The 19,097-nt window shown below is 43.9% G+C and overlaps 1 protein-coding gene across 4 annotated transcripts in view; it reads right to left on the bottom strand.

Annotated features, from left to right (window-relative positions):
* ZBTB40 (zinc finger and BTB domain containing 40) overlaps window positions 1-18,698 on the bottom strand; it is a 65,703-nt gene extending 47,005 nt beyond the window's left edge. For 2 of the 4 annotated variants that reach the window (XM_066375373.1, XM_066375372.1), the window contains exons 1-2: window positions 18,531-18,698; window positions 306-391 (exon numbers count right to left, since the gene is read on the bottom strand). The gene's annotated coding sequence lies outside the window, so the exon portion shown is untranslated. Of the gene's footprint in view, window positions 1-305; window positions 392-5,340; window positions 5,438-18,530 lie in introns of all 4 variants that reach the window. The other 2 variants (XM_066375374.1, XM_066375375.1) reach the window with 2 other exon arrangements.
* Window positions 18,699-19,097: the final 399 nt, after the last annotated feature.

Below are 19,097 nucleotides of genomic sequence, written 5' to 3'. Positions count from 1 at the left end.
CTTAAGCCCACTGTACTGCATGTCAATTATAGCTCAATAAACCCGAAATTAAGAAATGTGTTAGTATACCTAAAATGCACTGGCTATTTAAAAATGAGTATGGGAAGAGGAAGTTAAATACAATGTAGAATAATGAAAACCATAGTACCTACCACACTTATTAAATACTTACTATGTGCCAGGCACTATTCTAAATGTTTTACTTATATTAACTCATTTAATCCTTTCAACAACTCTATGAAGTAGGTACTCTTATTATCCCCATTTTATAGATAAGAAAATTGTGGCACAGAGGTTACACTTACCGAGTGTTACACAACTGGTGTGTGGCAGAGTTAGGGTCCAAGCTCAGGCAGTCTGGCTCAGAGGTGCTTAAAACTCCACTTACTCCCTGAAATTAAAAATCAACAACATGGAAGATGAAAGAAGGCAGACTAGAGTTAGGTGTTCCAAGGTCAAGGAGATGACAAAATAATGATTAACTTTAACCTTTGTTAAGTGATGTATGTTAACAGGTAAGGATAAAAGGGGACAAAAAGGTAAATAAGTATTTGCAAACAAGAGGTACAAAAGGGAACGAGAAAATGTCACTGATCCAACAGCAAGTGGATGAAGGGAAAAGGAAGGCAAAGAGAGTGCAGTAAACAAAAAACAACTTAAGGTGGCAGAAATAAGTCTAAATGTATTAGTAATTATAATAAAGAAGCAGATTAAACTTTCTTGTTAAAAGGAAGAGAGATTCTCTCATTAGATTAAAAAAAAAAGAAGAAAAAACCCAGCTAAATATTGTTTATAGGAGAATTAATGTGTGGGCATATTTATACTTAAAACAGTGCTTAGCACATGATAAATACTACATGTGTTAGCTGTTATTATTACTACTAAGAGAAGCTGTGAATCATTCTCGTTAAAGTTTTGAAACTAGTGATTTGACACGACAGCTAAAACATCTATCTGTAAATAAACAATTAAATTATATAATCTTTGTAGATCACTTTCGGGTGCAGACTACTGTTATTAAATAAATCTAATATATAATCATGAGGAATACAATAGTGATTTGGGGATGCTAAAATATACTATAAAGGCTAAACTATACTTTGCTAATCACACAACTAAAATGTGAAAGCCTCTAACACACTTTACTGAAGTTACCCATAACTCCCTTTGCAAGGAAGTGAAAAGGAGAAGAGAGAATATGGCACTATATAGAATGTCACAAAAGTGTGCTTTTCAGAGTTAAGAAACTATAGTGTAAACACTGCATGTTGGAAATCTCTAAGGGAATCCTGTAGATTCTCCTATAGAGGCAACCTAAATCATGTTATTAAGCACTTACTGAAATTGCTAGGCTTGGGAAAATTGTCAAAGGTCCCAGGGGAAGAACATTTAAGTAACAAAAGAGTACCAGAATGATGAATGTTCCTCAAAGGAACAATATTAAAGCTTCAAGAAAAGACTATACTGATATAGAATAAAGATACATAGGAAGAAAAACTTAATTGGTTGAACCAAGAGCTGCATAATGACCCAGAACACAAATGGGAATTCAACTGAAAATGAAAAGTAGGCCAGCTTTCTAAAGGAAGCACAAAGAATACATATTTTATCTATCTACCTGTCTATCTATCTATTTATTTATAATTTTATTCTACTCCCAAAAATGAACTGGAAGTTTGAAGATTCTTTAAGTTACAAAGAAACAACAGTTACATATAGGAGAAAACCCAGAACACAAAAGTAAGAACTAAGTCATAGTTGGTAGAAAATGTAGAATCCCTTTCACCAACAAAGAGGAATATAAAAATTTATAGTTTCGATATGTATTGCTTAATTTAAAAAGATAAACATTCTGAAATCCACAATTGCTGGCAACGTCCTTAGCAAAGCACTCAAACAAAGGCCTCTGCTGCCACTCCTGGAGATTAACAGACTCTTTACTGGGCCTCAGGACCCACTCTTCTCCAATTCACTGTACTTATTTTCCCATAAGTCTTCAGCCAGCAATACACATGTCAACCAATAATTATTTATGGGTCAATTGCCTACTATTTACTCAGCACATTGCTAGGTGCTGTGTGGGAACCAAGAGAAATATAAAACAAGATCCTTGTCCACAGGAAGTTTGTAATAAAATTGACCCAACACTGGAATGATCAATAAACAGAACTCTTTTTTTTTTCCTTTTTTTTTTTTTATTAAATTTAATGCAGTGACACTGATAAATCAGGGTACATATGTTGAGAGAAAACATCTCCAGATTATTTTGACATTTGATTGTGCTGTAAACCCCTCCCCCAAAGTCAAACTGTCTTCTGTCACCTTCTATCTGGTTTTCTTTGTGCCCCTCCCCTCCCCCACCCCCTCTCTCCTTCCTCGCCCCATCCCCCCTCCCCCCACCCCAATAAACAGAACTCTTTTTTTTTTTTTTTTCTCCCTGAAGCTGGAAACGGGGATAGGCAGACTCCCGCATGCGCCCGACCGGGATCCACCTGGCACGCCCACCAGGGGGCGATGCTCTGCCCACCAGCGGGGGATGCTCTACCCCTCTGGGGCATCGCTCTGCTGCGACCAGAGCCACTCTAGCGCCTGGGGCAGAGGCCAAGGAGCCATCCCCAGCGCCTGGGCCATCTTTGCTCCAATGGAGCCTCGCTGCGGGAGGGGAAGAGAGAGACAGAGAGGAAGGAGAGGGGGAGGGGTGGAGAAGCAGATGGGCGCTTCTCCTGTGTGCCCTGGCCGGAATCGAACCCGGGACTTCTGCACGCCAGGCCGACGCTCTACCACTGAGCCAACCGGCCAGGGCCTAAACAGAACTCTTTAAAGACTCAATCCACAAGAGACAAGAAGAGGGAAAGGAGAAAGAGAAGGGAAAAAAAAAATCAATCACAGTGAGCAGCAAGGAAGGCGGAAGGGCTGGAGCAGGTATATGCCAGTTAGGTACAATTTCAACAGGCAAGGGTGAAAAGGTAAAGAACTACAGACGGGGAGAACCGTGGACCCAGTCCCAGAAGAGGGAACTTGGCATGTGTGCTGAAAATAATGGATACTGCATCTGGCAGTGGAAAGGTATCCAACAAGTACTCTAGTTGCCATTATTACTATGGACACTGCGCTGGCTGGGGTGGGTCTCCAAAAAATCCATGGTAAGAGGAAAATGTGGAGCACAAGCTGCCTAGGTTAAGGGAGCCAGAAAATGAGCAGAGGGACTTGTATCTACTCTGAGGGAGGAGCTTCTGAAATAGAAACAGCACAGTGAAAGCAGAGCTTTCCCAGTGACAGGCAGGATGGGCTAATAAGGAAAAGTGACTAGCAGTGGGAAGAACAGGCATCCTATATATATTGTCTACCACTAAACAACTGGAGGTCCATGGAGCAGAAGCCGGGCCCTCCTCTGCCTGATTTCTGTATTCCAACATTCAAGAGATAAAAGCCACTCTAATACTTGATCAAGGGTCCTCTATTCAGGTTCCCCTAACAATTCTGTACTCTGCCTGGGGAACATCTATCTCAAGGTCTCTCCTATGATCTCGCTCGATGCTACCTTAAAGTATTTTTTCACTGTTGCTATTGATAATCCTTATCTCCTGTACACAGTTTTTACTTCTGTCTTGATGCCTAGGCTCTGCTGGAACCAGAAAGCTGGAAGGGGTCTTGCTGAGCCCTGTTCACAGCTTTCAGCAGACAGAAGTTCATTACTTTACCCATCACGTACTCTTGTCGTATGACCAAATGACCTTAGTGCAATCTCTTCCCTTTTTAAGGGAGGAAACTGAGGTCCTGAGAGGCAGAGTTGTTCTTTGATCTGAATCAGCTTTAACCCCATGGCTATTTAGTATCTCACAAACAACCAGAATCAGGTGAAATAACAGGCACTCTCAACATAATGAGAGCAAAGATCACACGTTTAGAGATGAGGAATGGGGCATTTGCCACACACAAAAAGATGATTTAAAATGTACGGTATCTAAGGAATCCGCTAAGTTAAAAGAGAACCACTCGCAATTATTTCTGAGAACGCAAGGAGGACGGTGAGGTTAGAAAAGGGTGACTGTAGCTTTTAGCAGGCCCAGATTTCTCAACTTCAAAAGCAGCTGTCATTTGGTCTTTTCTCTTACACCAAGGGTCTAAAAGGTAGCGATTTATAGTTTAAAGGATGAAGATTTTTGTATTTGACACTTCCGGGTTTATGGTAGTTACCTTCTTATATGTATTGTCATTGTTATTTCTAATGTTATCGCTACCATTATCATTCCATCCCAAATGCTAGTCTACTACTGTCCTAGTTCCCGAGGTTTGCAGCAACACACCTGAATGACCTGTGTACTTTCCTCAGGTACATCCTGCTCACTGGGAAATCCAGGTAGCCAGAACAGCTCTGAAGAACTCCAGTACTGAAGATTCTAAAGCGAATGAAGCAGGCATAAAATTCACCTTGGGGGGTTTGGGAGGCTGTCTGCTGAGCTCTATGGCAGAAACCAAGCTGGGATGATGCTAAGGTAATAATACCTTATTTATATACTAGGGCTTGAGTCTCATCATCCCCTTTATCCTCACTTTACAGAAGGCTCCAGCACAGGGATGCCAAACGCCTTATTATAAACCACAGAGCTCATAAAGGGCAGAAAAGAGCCCAGGTCCTAATTCCCAAGCCACGGGTTCTTTCCTTTATAATGCAAAGGCCTCACTGGAACCCAAGGCTTAGCTATCACTGCCCAGATTATCTCCCTCTAAGAGCTCAGCAGCCATTAAAAACTATAGCTGTCAACTCTTGGTCACTTAATAAGTATACTTACAGTCTCACCCTGAGGGAACTGGTAGGTGAGCCAACCACATTCACTGCCCCATTAGCTCAGGAGCCCACACTTTTCTCAGTTACCAATTCATGTCTCACAACAGAGTTAGTCCTAATATTCTGCTCTTTCTTTTCACAGTCTACCAAATTATACTAGGATATTAGTCATCAAATAACCACTAATAAGACCTATTAGTAATTAAGTACCTTATGTTTCTAAGTACTCTTTACACATTACCTCCTTTAGTACTAACAGCCTGGCAAGATAGTCACACCCAATTTAAAATAAGTCCTGATAGTGACGAAGTTAAGAAACAGGCCCAAGATCACATAGCTAATCAGTGGAGGAACTGAGATTTCACTCCAGCTGGCCTGATCCTAAAGCCCACGCCCTCAATCCACTAGAACGGTTTCTCAAACTTTTATGTGCAAATACTGTTGGGTCCAAGGACCCTCTCTGAGTCACAAAGGACTATATGGCATTATCTGTTCTCAAATCTCAGTTTTTTACATATAATTATTAGATAATGTTTTAAGCAACCCTTTACCTCTAAAAAGTAACAAGTCATCCTCAAATCCTTCCTTCTGCACCTGCTCTTGACTCCAGCCAGAGAAACAAACTTCAGAATAGCTCTGGGAATAAACCTACAAAACAATGAGGATTTCATTAACCAGGCCTTAGGTGAACAGCTCTGTGACTGGCACCAACCCAGACTCCTTTAAAATGCATTTCCGCAACCTGGGCTTCCAGGACTAGCCCAGGTCCCCTGACTACTGTCAAAGTAACCAGAGATCACACTGCTCCTGATCTAAAGTCAAGTGGTCCGCTGAGCCTACGTAAGCCTTGGAAGGGCCTAGGATGGTACAGCCTATCGATAAATGTGTGCTGAAATGAATACAGGGAAGAGCTCTTGGTTCATGACATTACATATGACCCACTTGTGACATATCCTTTCCAGCCTCTGGGCTGTCAGTCTTCCGTCTGGAATCAGACAACTCTACTTACCTTCCATATTCCATAGCCTCCTACTCAGATCCCCTGAAAATGGTATTAAATAGCATCTCAAGGTCTGTATTCTCTTTCCTAGTACAAAGTCTAAAATTAAGGATCAATAGTATGTGCTGCCTTGACATCTGGTAAAATCCGGGGAGCCTCAAAGGACCAAATCACAAAACTACCTGCTCTGCTCCCGTGGACAAGGTCCCATAGACAAACAATCCTTCTTATCAGAGGGACAGGGTACACAGTTCCAGCTTACCCCTGAGCGCAGTAATTTAGTTCCCTGGCAGCCCCCCAATTTTTCAAATAAACCAATCACATCCCCTGCCAGGAACCAGAAGGCACTCAATCCTCTTACTCTCACACAGCCTGCCGTCCACAGCCCCAGCTCTGCCGCTCCCGAGTGCAGTCCCGTGTGAGCTGGCACGGCAGGCTGTGTCTTCCTCCGGGGCTGGGGTCTATCTGACTGATAAACTGCTGTCAGTCTCATCTGCCCAGTGTCCTCTGTTGTGTGTTCGGCCATATCCCTGGAATAAGAATCCCTTCCTTATCAACAGGGTGAAGTGGAGGTCATTAAACTGTCCAACCCACTGGTCTCTGCTATTTTCATATCTTTGAGTCTCTTGGACGCCTTTGGTCAGGTCATCAGCTGCCCTGTGATGGTCATGGTGTGCAGCACTGTGTCCCAACACTCTCCCACTTAACCCCCCTAGCACACCTATGAGGTAGATACCATTACTACCCCTAATTTCCAGGTGAGGAAACTAATGACCAATAAGTAATGCAACTTGCCCAAGTCTCACAGCCAAAGAATCTTGAGCAGAGCTCAAATGCAGGTCTGCCTGGTTCTTAATTACTACCGTAGTCTTGACAGGATTTCCAGACTCATGGCTGCCACTCCTCGAGGCCTGTCACAGGCAGAGAGGTACCCTGGAGGACCTGGCAGGAGCACCTGCCTCTGAGTCGCCCTGTTCCTTCCGCTGGTCTCTGCTGAGAGGGATAGAGATGTGCATCTGGGAAAGAGAGCAGCTGGAACTAGCCGGCCGACTGGCTGGTTGCCGGGAGACTTCCCTCAATGGCTTGAACTTAAGGTCTGGTCTGGCTGTCAACCTTGTAGGTACAAAAACCCTATCCTGTAAAAGTCTCAGTTAATTGGACGTGGGAAGGTTAGATAGCACTGTCTAACCTCATAAGAACCATAAATCAGAAAGTCAATTTATTAGTTCATTTACTATTGGAATATGACTACTCTTTGCAGTTATCTGTTAAAAAAAAAAAAAGCAGTGGGGTCAAGCATCATCAGAAGGCCTTTTAAGAACCACAGAAGAGACTGTATGCTACGTTCACTGGAAGCCTGGTGCACCTGCCTTTGCCATGGAAGTAAATGCCTGGCCTCCACACTGGGCAGATAGTCTGGGATCAATGTACACCTCCATCACCAAGACCATGGACTCTTTTGTGGCTCCAGTCTCTTTTGATACAGCTGGACTCAGCCTTGTCCTTGAGGTAACCTCGTGCAGGTACTTAACAGCAGTGGCCACGTGCTCATTTCCCAGTCTCCCTGAGGATGTAAGGAGCGGGCTGCTGCAGCCCGCAGGCTTCTCTGTTGGTGCCCCAGACACCCGCCTACAGCAGCTCAGAGCCACTCCTTCCAGGAGTTCAAGCCCAACGAAGCTCTCAACTCACTTCAGACTCTCCCGCCAGCTCACTTCCATCTGGGCCATTGACCTGTCACTGGCTCTCCCAGCCTCAGTCCTCCACACCTTCCCTCTGTCCCTGAACCTGCTCCTCCTCCCCACGTCCTCTGTCCCTTGTCACTTTGCCACACATCACCCATTTAAACTTAAATAACTGTTTATCAAGATCAAACATACATGAAATGATTCCTAATCAGAAAGGTAATAGAAATCAGAGAAGTCTGCGATTAGAATTAGCTTTAGAGACTATTAATTCAGCCCTATCATTTTACAGATGAAGAAATTGGCCCTGGCCGGTTAGCTCATTGGTAGAGCGTCAGCCTGGCATGCAGGAGTCCCGGGTTCGATTCCCGGCCAGGGCACACAGGGGAAGCGCCCATCTGCTTCTCCACCCCTCCCCCTCTCCTTCCTCTCTGTCTCTCTCTTCCCTTCCCGCAGCCAAGGCTCCATTGGAGCAAAGTTTGCCCGGGCGCTGGGGATGGCTCTGTGGCCTCTGCCTCAGGCGCTAGAATGGCTCTGATTAAGGCAGAGCAACGCCCCAGATGGGCAGAGCATCGCCCCCTGGTGGGCGTGCCGGGTGGATCCCGGTCCCGTGCATGCGGGAGTCTGTCTGACTGCCTCCCCGTTTCCAACTTCAGAAAAATACAAAAAAAAAAAAAAAGAAATTGATAGAATTCAATAATGGCAGAGCCAGACTCAGGACCCAGGTTTTCGGGCCAGTACTTGAACCAAACTCCCAAGCTCCTGAGTATACAATATACAAAAACGCTCTCTAGGAGGAGGGCTTCCGATGTGTCTCTCAGACTCGTGGCCACGACACTCAGTATGTACACAGCACACTTACAGTTTTTTCTTTGAACACTGATTAAATATCACAACTGATAGCTCTTTCAATGAGAATGAGAAAATCATTATCCTTGGGCCATAAAACTGCCCAAAAGTATCTCAGGGAATATATCATTGCAAATTTCCCAATCTACTGTCATTAGTAGATCTGTAAGGTTTATGACTTAAAAACAAAACAAAAAATATTTTAAGTGATAATTTAATAAAAGATAATATATCAGTGACTATTTCACCAGATCAGTATGAAGGAGGCCTTTCTATGTCTACAGGAGACAAAAGGAATTCACAAATGATCAACTGGTTTGACTATATACAATGTAAACTTTCTCCAAAAAACCATCATATGAAGTGAAAAATAAGTAGTTAATATTAAAAGAGAAAGAACAAATCAATAAGGAAAACATTAATATTATAATTTCTTTTTTTATTTAAACTTTTTTACTTATTCATTTTAGTGAGAGAGAAAGGGAGGGAGAGACAGAGAAAGAGAATGAAAGAGAGACAGAGAGGGACAGGAACATCCAGCTGCTCCTGTATGTGTCCTTGACCGGGGATCGAACCAGCAACCTCTGTGCTTTGGAAAAATGTTCTAATCAACCAAGCTCTTCGGCCAGGCTAACAGTGTAATTTCTTAAATGGACAGATAGTTCACAAAAGAAATAAAAAGTTAAAAAAAAATAAAAATGTTCACCTTTATGAATAATTAAAACTGCAAATTAAACCATTAACAGTATTTTGGGGCAATCAAATCGGAAAAGTTTTGCAATGAGAACATTTTATTGGAAAGCAGTAATTTTAGAGCATGAACTCTGCTTTGGCAGATTCTGAAGGCTTAGTGACCTTGGGCAAGTCACTTCAATTACTGTGAGCCTTAATGCCTTCACAGCTTTGGTGTGAAGAGGAAGGAATGCATCTGAATTGTTTTAGCAAAGTACCTATCAACAGTAAACACTCCTAAGTGTTGGCTGCTATTATTATAAAAATATGACTTGCATTAATAACACAGGGAAGGGAGAAATGAGACAGGTTCCTAGGCAGTACTGATGGAAGTAGTTACCTGGAGTCAGCTAGGAAAGGGAGAAAGAGTGAAGAGGGCTAGGCCTCTCAACACATATATCTCTGAGCTATCATCAGAGATTTCATTCAAAGCCTAAACTCACTAAAAATTAAGAGAAGATACAAAGAAATTCCTAAAGCACCTGGTCCAATTCCCACATTTTGTAGATGAGAAACTGAAGTCTTGAGAAGTAAAGTGTTTTTAAGGCCTTCTATCTAGTAAACGAATGCCAGAACTGAGACGCTTCCTGTTACCCATGGCTGAGCTATATATTCGAAGTGGAAAGCAACGTGGAAGACATTTTGGAAAGGACAAAGACACAGACACAGTTCAGAAGGGTTAAGGTAGTGACCTAACAATATGTAGCTAACATTTACCAAGATTTTTATATCCCAGGCACCGTGCCAAGAACTTTGCATGAGTGGTCTTATATAATTTTTTGCAAAACCTGTGAGGTGGTCACTATTATTAACTCCACTTTCACCTGAGAAGGTGGCGGCCTAGAGAGATTAAATGGCTTGGCCCAAATCACAAAGCCAGTGAGTGGCAGTCAGTCAATGAACCCACGCTGTCTGAATCTGAAGTTGGAACCTTTAGCACTGTACAATGCCCAAGCTCAGGGATTTAAAAAGATCCTAGAGTCTTCCTCCACTTCTGTGGTAACTTCTTTGTTCAGAGGCACTGCAATGACACACAGTTAATGAGGTAATTTTTAAGTAACGGCAGATGACATTTCTTAGCATGTATTTATACTGTGCTGTGTGAGGCACTACACACACATTTCTCCAGCCCCCGCTTGTCCAAGGCCACGCAGCTGGGCACAGTGCCGTGGGGGGATGTGAAGCCCATTCACTCACAGCATGACTCCAAGACCCTATTTCCCAGGCTCCTCAGTGGACAGTGTGTCCAGCAGAGCTTTACTGACCGAGGTCAGCCAAGTGTCCTGAACTGAGGTTTGACACTGCACAGACAAGAACCTCAGCACAGTCCCTGCTTGCGAGGAGCTTACAGCACAGCTGGGAAGAGGCCACGTGCAGCTTAAAATCCCTCTATCCTTCCGCCTCCTTAGTTAAGTAACAGGAGCACTGAAGAGATCATGAACCCCAGCTCCCCGCATTCCATCCTATTATACTACTCGGGTCAGCCAACCTTCAGCACTATGTACACTTCACAATGAGCTCCATTCTCCTCCTAGTGCTGCAAGCTTCTTTTGTCTTTGAAGAAATGGAGATTATTTTCATCTCTATCTTTCTCTCATCCACCACCAGGGAGGGTTAAGGAGCTAAAAAAAAAAATTGTCTTTAACTTTAGAAAAGAGCCTATGGGATTCTATAGTAGTTGCTCAAAAATGTTCAAAGGGAAACATGAAAAACGTCACCCTAACCATTGCTGCCCAGAAAAACAATCCCGAACTCTAGGGGCCAATCAGTCTGCTGTCTTGGACTCTGACCCCAGAGAGGCTCCCTCTGGTCTGAGTCTGACTGGAACGGAGGGTGGCGGACAGCAGTGTCATCTATGTAAGCAGCTGGTGTCTGGGTGGTCAAATTTAATGACTGCCAGGACTACAGAGCAACATGCAGAAGTTATAGTACCACAGCAAGCTATAGGCTAACTGTATAAGAGCAGTAAGTTTCACTGTTATTTAAATTTGTAATTTCCTACTATGTTCCTGACATCATGCTGGGCACTCCAAACAGTAGCAGGCCTTTAAAAACCAACTAATCAAACCACAAGAATAAAAGCAGACAAAGAGAAGGCAAAGGGTGAGCAGAGCACAAAACGGGAGTAATGACAGGAGGGCTTACTGTTAGCAAATGGTACAAGTGAGGGCAGTATCTGCGACATGCGTTAGAAGGGCGAGAGGGGATGACTAATAAACTATGTACAACCAGTTTGAGTTCAGAGGAGTGGCTCTTGACTATCTTCCTTCCACTTTTCCCTATGCCCCTGGTCAGCAAACCGGCTCGCGAGCCACATGCGGCTCTTTGGCCCCTTGAGTGTGGCTCTTTCACAGAATACTACGTGTGGGCGCTACCTCGATAAGGAACGTACCTACTTATATAGTTTAAGCTTAACAAATTTGGCTCTCAAAAGAAATTTCACCTGACCAGGTGGTGGCACAGTGGATAAAGCGTTGGACTGGGATGCAGAAGGACCCAGGTTCGAGACCCCCGAGTTCGCCAGCTTGAGTGCGGGCTCATCTGGCTTGAGCAAAGAGCTCACCAGCTTGGACCCAAGGTCGCTGGCTCCAGCAGGGGGTTACTCCGTCTACTGAAGGCCCACGGTCAAGGCACATGTGAGAAAGCGATCAATGAACAACTAAGAAGTCGCAACTCACAACGAGAAACTGATGATTGATGCTTCTCATCTCTCTGTTCCTGTCTGTCTGTCCCTGTCTATCTCTGCCTCTGTAAAAAAAAAAAAAGAAAAGAAATTTCGACCGTTGTACTGTTGATATTTGGCTGTTGACTAATGAGTCTGCCAACCACTGACCTACCCAGCTGGAATTTAAAATTTGAAAAACAATCTTAATAAGGAACTAAAAAAGAGTTAGGTTCTAAAGCTGACTTTAGCTTTGTAACTTTGAGTTACTTAACCTTTTCGAACCTGTTTTCTCGTGTATAAAATGGAACTGACACATATAGGGGAAGAGCGCACAATGCTATTCTTACTTTTGTATATTCGAAATTTCCATAATTTTTAAAATGGGAATAATAGTACCTCTTGCTTATCTGCTGTATGGATTATAAGAAATAAGTATGTGAAAACACACAGTGCAATGCCTGGCATTGTAGATGTTTAATCAACGGTACTGTTCTTACCGATAAGTTATCTGTTAAAGTTCTGGGATGTGGCTAAAGAGAACAAAATACTATGAGCCGAGGGCTGCTGGCGGCAGAGGGCAGGCTTCCCACTCCCCGCTCTCCTTTTCCCCTTCCTGCTTCACTCGCCCATTCCACAACTCTGAGCTGACACAGAGTCCAAGTGAGAACGGGAGAGAGAGGCAGGCAGACAACAGAAGGTGTTTTGAGGGAGACAAGATAACAAGATGGGCTTTAGATACCACAGAACGAAACAGAACGATAGATACTCTTTAAGTTTGGAGCATACGGGTGTATGTGATTTCACTGAGAAGTTCTGGCGGGATTCTCAAGAAAATAATTATTTTAAATTAAGAATGAAAGCCTAATAAGCTGAACAAGAAGCATACAAATTTTATATAAGCAAAAACATAAAGGTAGGGTCGATGCTGGGCATGGCCCTTCCCCCTCCTCAGCCGCATGGCGCCCTGGTCACGGATACTGACCCGGGGCCATGGGATAGAGGGTAAGAGAACTGGAAATGAGTCACCAGATATGCATCAAGAAGGGACAGCACAGAATGGCAGGTAGCCTCCCCCCCTCCCCATCTGCTCATCTGCTTGCTTGCACGTAGACAAAGAGTTTCGCTTGAGTAACTGCCCAGGGCTTAGGTATTTACACCACAACCCCACCCACACCCAGCGAGGGCAGCACTTTCAGCGACGTCAATATTGGTGTTGCCCCTGTATGTAAGTAATAAAGGTTATGTCTGCTCCATCCAGCCTTCCTTGGGGTTTCTTTGGGAACTTGCAACAACTCCAGATCAATATTCTGGGTCTGGACCTCCTGCGGTACAATAAAGCACTCCTGAAAAATCATCAAAGCATCCTTGAGCAAATGGAAGGACAAACCATGATCTTGACTAGGAAGACTCAATATCATAAAGATGTCTGTTCTCCCTAAGCTAACAAGGTCTCAATAAAAATGCCATCAAGTTCTTTCCTCCTGAAACTGGACAAATTGATTATAAACTTCGCATGGCAGAATAAATAAGCAAAAACTGCCAAGAAAACCTTGAAAAAGTGAAATATGAAAAAAAAGAGCCCTTCCAGATGGTAAAACAAATCAAAAGGCTCTACAATTATGATGCTTTTGTAATGGCATATGAACTGATAAACCAATGGAACACAACAGAAAATCCAGTAATCTAAATGCATACAAGAGCTTATATCCAAGAAAAAGACTGCACCTAAAATCAGTGGAGAAAAGCTAAGAACTTTAAATAGTGTTGGGACATTGGGAAAAACTAGAAAGTAATTTTCAGGGAAGTCTCATCACTACTTAGATCTGGTGATGTGATGTTTCACAGTTGGCTCTGCACCCTTTGAGGTTCAAGGACTGAGATTTGATTAATGTAATGGGCTCTCTCCCCAGAAAAATGACATTCACACAAATGTGCAGGCAAATGAAAAGGGTTCATGGATCCCTTGAGACGGAACTGTCCACCCTAGATGAACAATCCCTGCCTCATGTGCATTAGCTATAACATACTTACTTCATCTAAGGAAATAAAATACTTGGTGTCATGGTTTTGAGGATCTGACAACATGATCAAGGGGATAACAACATTAGGGAAAGGTTGGGTAAGCTGGCTTTTTTTCCCTTCCCCTTCTCTCCTTCGGGGCCTGCAGGAATCTCAGATATGCATGCTCTCTGCCATGAAATACTGCACCCTCTGCATGCCTTTAAAAAAGGGACAATCTCATCTCTGAATTTAAATGCCCTTAATATTTAATTTTTCCTCTGGGTGGTTATAGCTTGCTTTTTCCACATTATCAAGATGACAACTTTAGAAGGCAGGCTATGGGAGATACAGAAAACCATATATCCCAACTCAACGTCCTTGTAAAAATCAAAGAACTCAGTCTCTTGAAGAGCTGAGAGAGGCTCAGGGGTCACTGCCTGCGCCCAGGGTGCAGGAACACGCAGAACTGCAGAAGGGTACTGTAAATACTCAGTATGAGGCAACAGGGCATACCAATTTGTTTTTCAATCTATTTTATTTTAGTTCAAAGCATCTTTGCAGATAGATAGTCCAAGAAAACAAGCCACACTTTGCTTATACTGTCTTCCTCAGTCTCCAAAAGCAGCTGAATATTGCCAAAGTGTGGCTCTTTTTCCCGCGCTGCCTGTCTGTAATGAGGCTTTGAACTGAAAAGAGAGTGAAAAACAAATCGGTATTCCCTGGCTCTGCCTGCAGTTTTATATTATCTTTCAAAGCTACTGTTACCACTTACTCTTTCCTGGAACCCAATAGACCCAAATCACAGAGTAAAACTGCAATACTTTTAATGTGAAGGTCCCACCCAAACCTAAAATAGCAATTTAATTCGGGGCTTGTTGTTTAACATTGCATTAAAATGCCACTCTCTGTCCAGTTCCGTGCTCCATTTGCTGGGCTAGATTATACTTTCTGATGGCATGTGCCATCTGGTTACTGGATACAGTTTAAAGCAAAACTTAACATTGCTGATCTTATATAGTTTGATGTATTACTGCCTCTGTAATTTTTCATGTTCATGAGCCCAAACTTCGTATTATTCATACCCATTAAAAGTCTGCTGCCTGACCAGGCAGTGGCACAGTGGATAGAGCATCGGACCGAGATGTGGAGGACCCAAGTTTGAAACCCCGAGGTCGCAGGCTTGAGCATGGGATCACAGACATAACCCCATGGTCGCTGGCTTGAAACCCAAGGTCACTGGCTTGAAGCCCTAGGTCTCTGGCTTGAACCCAAGGTCGCTGACTTGAGCAAGGGGTCACTCGCTCTGCTGTAACACTCCCCACCCCGGGTCAAGGCACATATGAGAAAGCAGTCAATGAACAACTAAGGTGCCACAATGAAGAAGTGATGCTTCTCATCTCTTTCCCTTTCTGTCTCTATCTGTCCCACTCTGTCACTCTCACACACACACACAAAGTCTGCTACTTGCTTTGAAGTATTCAGTGTTCTGCTTTGAATAGGCAGGCACTGAAAGTAATGCAACATTGTTTTTGAAACTTTCAGAGAAAACCTCAAATCATATGCAAACAAATTTTGAGATGACCACCAACTAGAATCTGAAGTCTATTATTTTCTTAGACTGCCTTAAGGAAATGCACATGCATGCAAAGGAGGAACACAAATAGTTTCGAGCTTAAAACACTAAAATGATGAAAAATGCTCTGAAAAGAGAGTTGTATAATTTGGTTGAAAAAAAAAATTTCACCCCAGTTTAAAAAGTTCAACTCTTAACAGAAACATTAAGAAAAAAAAGATCTGTCCCCCTTACCCCAATAGAAACACACACACACACACACACACACACACACACACACACATTCAATTTTGTCTGTAACACACTCCTGGATTTTTGTTATTATCTAGCATTTTAAATGTTTCCATTTGGGGCCACATTTGGTTAGCTTCCTCTGCATGGAGTTGGGCAACATATGTAACAAGAGAACTCAGAACCTATTAACTACATTTTCTCTAACTTAATCCACACAGTAACTCTTTAAAGAGATACCATTATCCACATTTGACAGATTAGACAACTAATTATGTAACTGGCCCCCCGAGAGCATGAGGCGCTATCAGCAGCAAAGCTGGGTTCCCGGCCAGGGACTCAGAGCACAGGACTGTGAACCACTGCACCAGCACCCGTTTCTCTCAGTCCTTCAGCTCTCAGCCTCCGAACCTGCTGAAAAGTTCTGCCTCCCACTTCTCTCCTTTTTCCCTTCTTGCTGGACTGGATCCACAACATTCAACAAATTTCAGCTCAAACCACCTCTCTCAAGAGAGGCCTTCCAAGGCCATTTTGGTAAAAAAGAGTATCAGGTTAGCACAATTTTTTTTTCCTTTATAGCAGTTACCACAACTTGAAATAACTTTGTTATTTCTTTACTGAATCAGACACTATGTTTTAGGTCCATCTTCCTCACTCTGGTAACCACAGCATCTAGCACAGGGTCAGGAACCTTTTTGGCTGAGAGAGCCATGAACGCCACATATTTTAAAATGTAATTTCGTGAGAGCCGTACAATGACCCGTGTACGTTATGCATTATCCAATAAAAATTTGGTGTTGTCCCGGAGGACAGCTGTAATTGGCTCCAGCTACCCGCAACCATGAACAGGAGCGGTAGGAAATGAATGGATTGTAATACATGAGAATGTTTTATATTTTTAACATTATTTTTTTTATTAAAGATTTGTCTTTGAGCCAGATGCAGCCATCAAAAGAGCCACATCTGGCTCGTGAGCCATAGGTTCCTGACTCCTGATCTAGCAAAATGGTGCTTGGTACACACATAGCAAGCACTCAAATATTTGGTCAACAAACAGCCTGGATTTGTTTAATATTTACCAGATGACCGGTTGTGAGCAATGGCTAGCAGCTGATACAAAAACAGGTAAGGTGTGGTCCCTGCCCTTGAGGACTTCCCAGGTTGGTAGAAAAGATAAACAGGTGGAATAATAAAGGGTGGTGGAGTATGATCAGCTTAGGTACAGATCCTAGTTCCCTAATGCGTTAGCTGTGTAACCTTGGACATCTCTCTTCTCTGAGACTCACTGGCTTCATCTTTTAAATGGGAGTATTAATACTATCCATGTTACAGTGTTGGTGTGAAGGTTAAATGCTAATCCATGTAAATCAAGCATGTAGTGTAAATCAAGCTCAAAGAGCTCTTGGCTCACAGGAATCACTCTATAAATATTAACTACTAATTGTATTATTATGATGCTATGACAGCTATATTTGAAATTATTTTTATTTACTGTGTACCATCTGTCCAAGAGCCTATAGGATTTAAATTCTGTAGAAAGACAAATATCATATTGATTTTTTTTTTACCACTGTATTTCCAGGGACTTGAATCATTCCTAGTACATAGTAGGTGCTCAACAAATACTGAATGATTCATGAATGCATGCATGCATGCAAGCATAGAGTGTTCTGAAACCATTTGTTCAACTAGTGACAAGTTTCTAGGTTTGGGAACTACTGCCATAGAAGAAAGAGATCTAAATTAGAAAGAGGAGTGTGGCGGAAGTTTAGACAAATAGAAATATTTCGCTTTGGTGTTGTAATTAAATCTCCATAAACCACATAAAGATTCGGATATAATTCCAAGAAGATTGAGAGACTTGAAAGAAGAAACTCAGAGCAAGAAGGCACGGGTCACCAGGCAGGGGGCTTCCGGGGATGATCTAATTTGCCAGACCTACAATCTAGGACACCCTTAAACAGCTTAAACACTCAGAACCTAAGATTCCTACTCCTAAACAGAAACATGGACACTTACTTGTTCATTAAGTATTGTTCGCACAAAAGATGCTGGGTATGGATATAAACAAACCACTTGACTTTTGTAGGAGCTGGGTGGATGGTATTATTGTCATTTAAGGTAGGGGAAACAATTCCCACTCTGAATGATAAATCACTAAGACCAGAAGAGGTAATGGAAGTCAAAGTGTTCTGTCAAAGAGCTCTAGGTGCCTAGGACAGCTGTAAGTCTTACGTGAGCAGTGACCAAAGGAATCGCTGGACAATACGTACCCTGTCTACTTGCGTCTAGGGTAGGGTTCGGCACTCTCTCTGTGAAGGGCCAGACAGATATTTTCGGCTTTGTGGGCCAAGTGATCAATGCCGTGCACCATCGGACTCAACTACCCAACTCCGCTCTTGTAGCACGAAAGCAGCCATAGACAATACATACACAATAAACGTGGCCGTGTTCCAATAAAACTCCACTTATGGGCTCCGAAATTTGATTTCATATAACTGTCACAATTCGTATGGAAAATTCTCTTCCCCCCAAACCACTTAAAAATGTAAAAACCATCCTTAGTTTCTGGCAGACAAAATCGGGGGGGGGGGGGGCGGGGGGGGGTAGTGTGCACACGGATCTGGCCCCAAGCCAGATTGCCCTTGGCGGGTGTAGGGACTCGGTGGGAGAGGGGGATGGGGCCGAGGGGACGCGCAGCCGGTGGCGCGGAGCAGCAGACGGCGCGGGGCTGGGACAGGCCCCGGGTGGAGAGGAGGCCCCACGAGGGGCGGGCGCCTGGGTGGGACCCGCAGCCTTTCTCCGCCAGAGACCGGAGCCAAGCTGTGCTCAGGATGTGAGCCGCCCCCGGGGTCCCGCGTCCCGGGGCGAGGGCAGCGAGGACAAGGCAGAGCTGGGGCAGGTCGCCACGCGGAAGGGTCTCTGTGATCCCTCATTTAGGGCACCTCTGCGGCCTCGGCTGCAAAAGGGGTCTCCACGCTGAGTCCCAGCCCCGTTTCTATGGTTACCTGTTCAGCACCGATTCAAACTGCCGTTCTTTATTGACAGCGCCATAGAGGACACGAACACTCCTGCCCGAAGGGAACAATAAAGATTTCTCCATTCAACAGCGCTGGAGACGCCACAAATCGGCCATCTTAGACCGGCGCGGAAGGGATAGAGTGGTGAGGGAGAGGCCAGGCCTGCTCCGCACTCGCCACAGTCACGTGGTGAGGACGGGTCTCTAGGGGCGGGGCCTGCACCACGTGCACGCTCTCCACCAATGCTAGGGCGCTGGGGCCAGCAGGCAGCTGTTCTCGCCACAGACGTCTGACCCTTGACCGCCTAGCCCCCTCCTCACCTTCCCCGCCTCTCCCCACACTCCTTTCTGAAAATTCTAATCCCGTTGCACGGCCCCTAGCTGAGGCAGCACGCGGGTTCGGATCTTATTTCAAAGAATGGCAGTAAAGGAGACACAAAAGATTTCTCTCCATTTTCCCAAAACATCAAGTTCATGTGCAAGGCAGAGACTTGACCAGAGGCTCGTCCCCAGATGTATTCTCATTGATGGAGAGGCTTGACACCGCTCAGACATG

This window comes from Saccopteryx leptura, chromosome 3 (genome assembly GCF_036850995.1).
Source record: "Saccopteryx leptura isolate mSacLep1 chromosome 3, mSacLep1_pri_phased_curated, whole genome shotgun sequence".
Classification (NCBI taxonomy): domain Eukaryota; kingdom Metazoa; phylum Chordata; class Mammalia; order Chiroptera; family Emballonuridae; genus Saccopteryx; species Saccopteryx leptura.
The sequence above is the reverse complement of the archived record's forward strand: the minus strand, read 5'-3'. Positions and strand labels throughout refer to the sequence as shown.